Source organism: Ahaetulla prasina, chromosome 11 (assembly GCF_028640845.1).
Source record: "Ahaetulla prasina isolate Xishuangbanna chromosome 11, ASM2864084v1, whole genome shotgun sequence".
NCBI lineage: Eukaryota > Metazoa > Chordata > Lepidosauria > Squamata > Colubridae > Ahaetulla > Ahaetulla prasina.
Window position 1 is genome coordinate 24,948,972 of NC_080549.1, and position 9,366 is coordinate 24,958,337.

The 9,366-nt window shown below is 47.3% G+C and overlaps 1 protein-coding gene across 10 annotated transcripts in view; it reads left to right on the plus strand.

The window, feature by feature from the left end:
• The window catches only part of LOC131205021 (actin-binding protein WASF3-like), a 38,067-nt gene that overhangs the window by 18,923 nt on the left and 9,778 nt on the right, over positions 1–9,366 (plus strand). The gene's annotated exons all lie outside the window — the stretch shown is intronic.

Sequence of the window (9,366 nt, forward strand, 5' to 3'; positions counted from 1 at the left end):
AGTTGGAAGGGACCTTGGAGGCCTTCTAGTCCAACCCCCTGCCCAGGCAGGAAACCCTAAACCATCTCAGTCAGATGGTTATCCAACATTTTCTTAAAAATTTCCAGTGTTGGAGCATTCACAACTTCTGCAGGCAAGTATATTCACAACTTCTGCAGGCAAGTATATAAGACAAAGTGCTATTGCTATTTGGAAGACAGTGGCAAAGATGGACCCAGAGATGACAGATGGACCCAGAGAGGTTCCGGACGGAGCTTGGGCCATTCCCTGAGGGTCTGGCTCACGGCACGGCAGAGGAACTGGCCGCAGCCTGGGAACGGGCTGCGGCTGGGGCTTTAGACCGTGTCGTGCCTCTGCGGCCTCTGACCCGGCGCAGATCCCAACCGGCTCCTTGGTTCTCCGAGGAGCTGAGGGGGATGAAACGCCGGAGAAGACGCCTAGAGAGTTCTTGGAGGTCCAGCCGTTCAGAGGCTGATCGGACACTAGTTAGATCCTATACTAGGACCTACCTAGTGGCACTGAGGGAAGCGAGGCGTTGCTACGCCTCCTCCCTCATTGCGTCGGCAGATAACCGCCCAGCTGCCCTGTTTCGGGTGGCCCGCTCCCTCCTTCACCACACGTGCTGAGGAGTTTAACGGTTATCTATACGATAAAATCGTTCAGCTTCGGGACGGTCTGGACCAAAATTGTGGCGATTCGGACGGGGCGTCTGAGGGCGGTCTTGGTGATATTGTTTGGGATGAGTTTGACCCTGTGGCTCCCGAGGACATGGACAGGTTGCTGGGTAGATTGAATGCCACCACGTGTTTACTGGACCCGTGCCCCTCCTGGCTGGTGCTGGCCACTCAGGAGGTGACACGAGGCTGGCTCCAGGGGATTACGAGCGCTTCTTTGGTGGAGGGAGTCTTTCCGGCCGCCTTGAAAGAGGCGGTGGTGAGGCCCCTCCTCAAGAAGCCTTCCTGACCCGCTGTTTTAGGTAATTATCGTCCGGTCTCCAACCTTGGCGCGAAGGTTGTAGAGAGTATGGTGGCATATCAGTTTCCCCTGCACCTGGAGGAAACTGTCTATCTAGACCTGCTCCAGTCCGGCTTCCGGCCGGTTACAGCACTGAGACGGCTTTGGTCGCGTTGGTGGATGAGCTCTGGAGGGCCAGGGATAGGGGTTGTTCCCCTGCCCTGGTCCTATTAGACCTCTCAGCGGCTTTCGATACCATCGACCATGGTATCCTGCTGCGCCGGCTGGAGGGATTGGGAGTGAGAGGCACCGTTTATCGGTGGTTCTCCTCCTATCTCTCCAACCGACGCAGACGGTGTTGGCGGGGGCAGAGGTCGCCCGCGCGCCTCACTTGTGGGGTGCCGCGGGGTCATTCTCTCGCCTTCTGTTCAACATCTACATGAAGCCGCTGGGTGAGATCATCAGTGGCTTCGTGTGAGGTACCAGCTGTACGCTGATGACACCCAGCTGTACTTTTCCACACCGGCCACCCCAATGAAGCTATCAAGTGCTGTCCCGGTGTCTGGAAGCCGACGGGTCTGGATGGGGAGAAACAGGCTCAAGCTCAATCCTCCAAGACGGAGTGGTTGTGGATGCCGGCATCCCGGTACAGTCAGCTGAGTCCACGGCTGACTGTTGGGAGCGAGTCATTGGCCCCGGCGGAGAGGGTGCGCAACTTGGGCGTTCTCCTGGATGAACGGCTGTCTTTTGAAGACCACCTGATGGCCGTCTCCAGGAGAGCTTTCCACCAGGTTCGCCTGGTGCGCCAGCTGCGCCCCTTTCTAGACCGGGATGCCTTATGCACAGTCACTCACGCCCTTGTGACGTCTCGCCTGGATTACTGCAATGCTCTCTACATGGGGCTCCCCTTGAGGGGCATCCGGAGGCTTCAGTTAGTCCAGAATGCAGCTGCGCGGGTGACAGAGGGAGCCCCTCGTGGCTCCCACGTGACACCTATCCTGCGCAGGCTGCACTGGCTACCTGTGGCCTTCCGGGTGCGCTTCAAGGTGTTGGTGAACGCCTTTAAAGCGCCCCATGGCATAGGGCCGGGCTATCTACGGGACCGCCTGCTGCTACCGAATACCTCTCACCGACCCGTGCGCTCTCACAGAGAGGGACTCCTCAGGGTGCCGTCGGTAGCGACAGTGTCGTCTGGCGGCGCCCAGGAAGGGCCTTCTCTGTGGGGCTCCCGCCTCTGGAACGAACTCCCCAGGACTCCGTCAACTTCCGGACCTCCGAACCTTTCGTCATGAGCTTAAAACTCACCTATTCATCTGCGCTGGACTGGGTTAGTTTTAAACTTATGGGTTTTAATGGGTTTTATTCTAAATTTTAATCATGGCCAATTTAATAAGTTTTTTAATTATATTTTAATCGTATTTATATTGTATTATTTTGTATTTTTTATCAGGCTGTGAACCGCCCTGAGTCCTTCGGGAGAAGGGCGGTATAAAAATTTAAATAAATAAATAAATAAATAATAATAAATAAAAGGTCCCCCGTTCTCTCAAGAGAGTCCTGGGTCACTCAGTGGTGAGGTGGGTGGTAAAGAAATTTAATAAATGACACTCGGCCAAATGAGAGGCTTTTAACCTGGCAACGTTGAACCTCCACAAGATAAAAATGCCAAGTTATGTGCAGAAACTGCTTCTTTTGAGCTGGTGGTGGCACACGAGCTGCCTAGTGGTCGGGTTCGACATCCAGTTTTCAGCAGAAAAAAGAAAAGCATAAGACTACAGGTCGTCCTTGGCCTACAAGCATTCGTTTAGTGGCCGAAATTATAACAGTACTGAAAAAAAAAAAAGACTTATGACCATTTTTCACATTTATGATCATTACTACATCATCCCCATGGTCACATGACCAAGACTCAGGCACTTGGCAACTGGCTCATATTTATGATGGTTGGATTGTTCCAGGATCACGTGATCCCCTTTTGGGGTCTTTCTGACAAGCAAAACCAATGGGGAAGCCAGATTCACTTCACAACTGTGATGAGAGGTCATCAAATGGGTCGGATCTCACTTGTCTTGCTTTGCAATGGAAATCTGGGGCTCAATTCCATTGTAAGTCGAGGGTTACCAGTTATCCATTTCTCTCCTCACCCAATCTTGTCACAGCTCCTCAAGGCTTCCATCTGAGGTCAAGCAGAGCTGGAGTAACACCTCCCATTTCCATGAGATTTTAAACTTGAGAACTCAGGCCGTCCTGAGCAAACCATGACCTCAGCCACATAGGTGCATCCTCAACATTTACATGTTTGCAAGCATCTGATCTTGTATTCACTGTCACATTTGGCGATGTCATTAAAGCCGTACGGGTCTGGATGGGGAGAAACAGGCTCAAGCTCAATCCCTCCAAGACGGAGTGGTTGTGGATGCCGGCATCCCGGTACAGTCAGCTGAGTCCACGGCTGACTGTTGGGAGCGAGTCATTGGCCCCGATGGAGAGGGTGCGCAACTTGGGCGTTCTCCTGGATGAACGGCTGTCTTTTGAAGACCACCTGGCGGCCGTCTCCAGGAGAGCTTTCCACCAGGTTCGCCTGGTGCGCCAGCTGCGCCCCTTTCTAGACCGGGATGCCTTATGCACAGTCACTCACGCCCTTGTGACGTCTCGTCTGGATTACTGCAATGCTCTCTACATGGGGCTCCCCTTGAGGGGCATCCGGAGGCTTCAGTTAGTCCAGAATGCAGCTGCGCGGGTGATAGAGGGAGCCCCTCGTGGCTCCCACGTGACACCTATCCTGCGCAGGCTGCACTGGCTACCTGTGGCCTTCCGGGTGCGCTTCAAGGTGTTGGTGAACGTCTTCAAAGCGCTCCATGGCATAGGGCCGGGCTATCTACGGGACCGCCTGCTGCTACCGAATACCTCTCACCGACCCGTGCGCTCTCACAGAGAGGGACTCCTCAGGGTGCCGTCGGCACGACAGTGTCGTCTGGCGACGCCCAGGGGAAGGGCCTTCTCTGTGGGGGCTCCCGCCCTCTGGAACGAACTCCCCCCAGGACTCCGTCAACTTCCGGACCTCCGAACCTTTCGTCGCGAGCTTAAAACTCACCTATTCATCTGCGCTGGACTGGGTTAGTTTTTAAACTTATGGGTTTTTAATGGGTTTTATTCTAAATTTTAATCATGGCCAATTTAATAAGTTTTTTAATTATATTTTAATCGTATTTATATTGTATTATTTTGTATTTTTTATCAGGCTGTGAACCGCCCTGAGTCCTTCGGGAGAAGGGCGGTATAAAAATTTAATAAATAAATAAATAAATAATAAATAAAGGTCCCCCGTTCTCTCAAGAGAGTCCTGGGTCACTCAGTGGTGAGGTGGGTGGTAAAGAAATTTAATAAATGACACTCGGCCAAATGAGAGGCTTTTAACCTGGCAACGTTGAACCTCCACAAGATAAAAATGCCAAGTTATGTGCAGAAACTGCTTCTTTTGAGCTGGTGGTGGCACACGAGCTGCCTAGTGGTCGGGTTCGACATCCAGTTTTCAGCAGAAAAAAGAAAAGCGTAAGACTACAGGTCGTCCTTGGCCTACAAGCATTCGTTTAGTGGCAGAAATTATAACAGTACTGAAAAAAAAAAAGACTTATGACCATTTTTCACATTTATGATCATTACTACATCATCCCCATGGTCACATGACCAAGACTCAGGCACTTGGCAACTGGCTCATATTTATGATGGTTGGATTGTTCCAGGATCACGTGATCCCCTTTTGGGGTCTTTCTGACAAGCAAAACCAATGGGGAAGCCAGATTCACTTCACAACTGTGATGAGAGGTCATCAAATGGGTCGGATCTCACTTGTCTTGCTTTGCAATGGAAATCTGGGGCTCAATTCCATTGTAAGTCGAGGGTTACCAGTTATCCATTTCTCTCCTCACCCAATCTTGTCACAGCTCCTCAAGGCTTCCATCTGAGGTCAAGCAGAGCTGGAGTAACACCTCCCATTTCCATGAGATTTTAAACTTGAGAACTCAGGCCCTGTCCTGAGCAAACCATGACCTCAGCCACATAGGTGCATCCTCAACATTTACACGTTTGCAAGCATCTGATCTTGTATTCACTGTCACATTTGGCGATGTCATTAAAGCCGTTGGTCTGGCAAGGAAGATAATAGGCTTGTCCGTGTGTTGTCTGGACTGTTCTGTTGCAAAAGAGGGTTGCCTATTACACGTTCCTCTGGTCAGAAGGCCATTTGTAAGCTTTAACCTGCAGAAAATCCCGCCGCTCTTAAAGGATGCCTCATTCAGGTGGGTGATACATGAACACACTAAGGCAGGGGTCTACAACCTTAGTAAGTTTAAGGTTTGTGGACTTCAACTCCCAGAGTTCTTCAGCCAGCAAAGGAGTTGGAGGAGGAGCAAAGGAGTTCAACTCTGGGAGTTGAAGTCCACAAGCTTTAAAGTTACTAAGGTTGGAGACTCCTGCACTAAGGTATGCATCACATCTATCAGGCAAGAGAGGTCACAGCATGGTGGCTGATACTGTTGTTTTGGCATTGAAGCATACAAAGTGCTGTTGACACAGGGCTCACCTGCCAAGCTAGCAGGTTCACTACCTGGTTCAACCGGTCCTTCTGGGCTGCCACCTGGTTTAGATATTAGTATGGGGTACTTGGTCAGCAGTCAACCAGACTGCAAGGAGGTTGATAGGCCTGATCTGGATGAAGAAACTCAAAGTTGCTTTTCTTCTCATAAAAGGCTGCACAGGTAGTCCTTGATTTGCAGCAGTTCATTTAGTGACTGTTCAAAGTTACAACGGCACTGAAAAAAGTGACTTATGACCATTTATCACACTTAGGACTGTTTCAGTGTTCTGGGGTCAAGTGATCCCCTTTTGTGACCTTCTGACAAGCAAAATCAATGGGGAAGCCAGTTTTATTTAACAACCGTTACTGTTACTAACTTAGTAACTGCAATGACTCACTTAAAAACTGTGGCAGGAAAAGTAAAATGGGGCAACTCACTTAATGTCTCACTTAGCAACAGAAATTTTGGGCTCAGTTGTAGTCGTTAAGATAGACTACCTGTACATTGTGATGTTTAAGCAGGCACTAAGAGATGAGAATGTATGAGAATTGTGATTAAAGGCTTATTAGCATTACACAAAATGTGAACATCAATGTTGACCAAAATGCCCAAGTTATGGGTTTCAAGATGTTCTATATCCCATTATTTTTATGACATGCAACCCTGTCTTTCCAATCTTTCCAAACCTGACATAGGTCCTGACATGGGACCTGGAGATCCCGGAAGTATCAAACTAGGAAAAGCTGAAGATTATAAAATGTTGATTTAAAAAACCATGGTGACCCAATTCCACAACAGATCACGGTGGTTATATTTGCAAATGTCTTTAAAGATCGTAAGGACCCAATAACCTACAGCACTAGCAGAAATACGCTGTTCTTCAGGACACGGAAAACTCCTTAGGATTTTGTGATTTTCCTCACTGAGTAACATACTTTTTCTGCAAGGTGCTTCTAAGAATTTACCCACCTACACCCAAAAGGGGTTGGGGCTGAGGGCAAGAAATTCCATTTTTAAGGATAAATCTGTTCACGTGCTTTCACAAAAGCCATGGAAAGCTGCCGTAGTTCTAAAAATAGCAGCGGGACACAAAGTCAACAGAATCATGATAGAAGAAACAACCCTTGCTGAGAAAGGAAGAGAAAAAAAAAAGTCTTGAATTTTGAACTTCTTCCTCGTTTGCTCCCTGGGGTTGTGGCAAAAGTTTCCATCTTTGATTTCAGCCGGCCTTAGACACCTGTTTGGAGGCTTGGTAGAACATCCAGAAAACCTGAGGACTGTACATTACATTGAATAATCAGGAAAACAGCCTAGGTGTTAATGACCATCTCACTTCCAGTGTGGGCTTCCATGAAGTTGTTAAATGTGACTTACCAAGGACTTTTTAATTTTCAAAATGTGAGTCTGCTAAATCCATACATCACCAAGAGCATATGTTTTAGTTTTGCTTTTGCAGGCTCTGCACATCCATCAACTGTGGTTTTTCAAGCACAATTTAGACCAACATGGCCGACTGAAAAATTCTGGGAATTGAAGTCCACAAGTCTTAAAGTTGCTAAGTTTGGAGACCCCTGTATGCAAACACAGCCCGTTATTTTAACTATAGCTTAACGTGTTGTAAGAATTTTGATAGACTTTTGTGGCATAAGGCAGCCTCTCCTGGGAAGTGTTCCACAGGATTGGGACTGTTGCTGGGATTTCTGGGAGTTGCAGTCCCAACACATTTCAGGGGGTGCCATATTGGAAGATGGTCAAATAGGTCACTGAATATGTTGCCGCAAAGAACAGCAGAAAAGGATAATACCAGTGTTTGGGCTTTTCAGTGTGAGAAGAGATGCTTGATTAAGTGGTAGTTTGTACAACAGAGCTTTTAAGAAAACTGTTAAGGCCACCAAAATCATACTGATGCAGGCCAAGTTCCTAAACATCATCAGTGGTAGAAGGAAGTGGAGTTTGCTCTCTGTTTGTATACAATGGTATAGTCGTAATTGTTCATATTCAAGTCTCCATAAACAGAGTGCAAACCCCACTCCCTTCTAGCACTGATGTTACCTAGTTGGGTCGTATCTGCAAGAAAACCACCCAGCTCAGAGAGCATCAAGGACCCTACAGTTCAGCCCGAGCTGCCAATATTCTCTTTGTTCTGTCCCCCTTCGCCTCTGTCCAAGCGATGGCTTAATTAGCTGACACTATCAGCTCTGGCAGCAATATAGCAAGCGTCTGCCAAGTGTCTGTTATCTCCCTCGACGCCGATGAGTCACCCAGGAACAAACTTCAGCTCTTAGTTAAGCAGTTAATTTGCCTGCTACGAAGAGGCACAGCAGCTCTCGCTGCCTTTATATCCTGTGGGGTGTGGCTCCATGACTCAGCACTTCCTAGGCCTGCCCCACCCGCTTCTGTTGTTCCCGCCTCTCCTGCCTATGAAACCTAGGGTCCAGTCAGGGGACGGAGGCCTCGTTATCTCCTCCACCTGGCCTGCCTCTGGCTCCTGGAGCTGAGCCAGGGAAGCCGGTGTTCCCGAGGTAAGTCCTGATGGCCCTTCCCCCTCACTTTCCAAGTCACTTTCTGGCAGGGGGCCCGGCTCGGGGTGCAGACACAACACTCTTCTACTGAGTTCCTAGAATCAGCCTAAACTTCTACTTTATTAAAATGGAGGCAAAAAGAACAAAAAGTCAGAACTATGGAAAGCTTGTTAGCTTTTTCTACACAAAGAACCAGGATTTCCTAGTCTGATCCTTTTCCCATTGAGGGCAGGGGATGTAGAACTCAAATAGCAGTTTACAGCCTTTGAATAATCTGTGGTGACTGTTGCCATCTCATGCAACCGAGAAGCAAAAAGTGGGTCCTAGAGGGGGGGCTCATCTTTAAGCCAAGAAAAAAAGGTAACCAAATCATGAACTTCACTGAATCTTCAAGAATCCAATTAGGGTGTAACTAAAGCAACATGTTTTGAAACAAATAGATCACATTTCTGAATGTCCTACAGATTCACTTCGTTATTATCGTCAAAGTTTAAAACTTAAATGTCCCAATAGGTTTGCAATTATTTAACTGCACGTTTAATTAAAAAAAACAATACTTAAAATGCTTTGTAAGAATATTCATTTGAGAAGCAGAAACAACACTGTTAATTACAATCCAATTTTTTTGAGGCAGTAGGAGAGGGAGAAAACGTGCTGCAATTCTTAACGAGGCACAGCAGAAAAGTGCTTTGTGTATTTTTTAAAATATCCAATGAAAAAATCATTTCTTTATATATCATTAACGGAAGATAAAAACGGTTGCAAAATCTATAAGCAAAAGCACAATTTATTTACTCAATAAAAATTATTCCTAGGATATATACAGCATAGAAGAAACAATCTGATGTGTTTCCAAGCAGTTGCCTTAAGACTAATTGATGAATTTGTAAGATTTAATTCGATAAAACCTCTTGCTTGAGAGGGAGGGGAAAAAATCCCAATAGGTTTTATACAAAGAGCTTCTCTTCCACCTCCAAGCAAGGAATTAAACTTTCAGAGATACAACTTTTAAAACATCCCAATTAAAACTATACAAGTCACTAGAAAGAAGTTTTGCTGAAAGCCACAAATGCCTGATGCATAGTGGTTAGAAATATGGTGCACAAAGAAAGTATCTGCATTCAGAGTAAGATGGATAATAAGCAGATTTCACAGTGCCAAAACAACACAACCAGCTACCTTTGCAAAGCTGGGACCACAGAAGGCCCAGCAACTTGCACTGGTGAACTGAACCACAGTTATCCCATTCAATTACATTACATTGCTTAGCAATGTGCGGAGCCCTTAGCTAACCACACGGATTTAGATTTGCA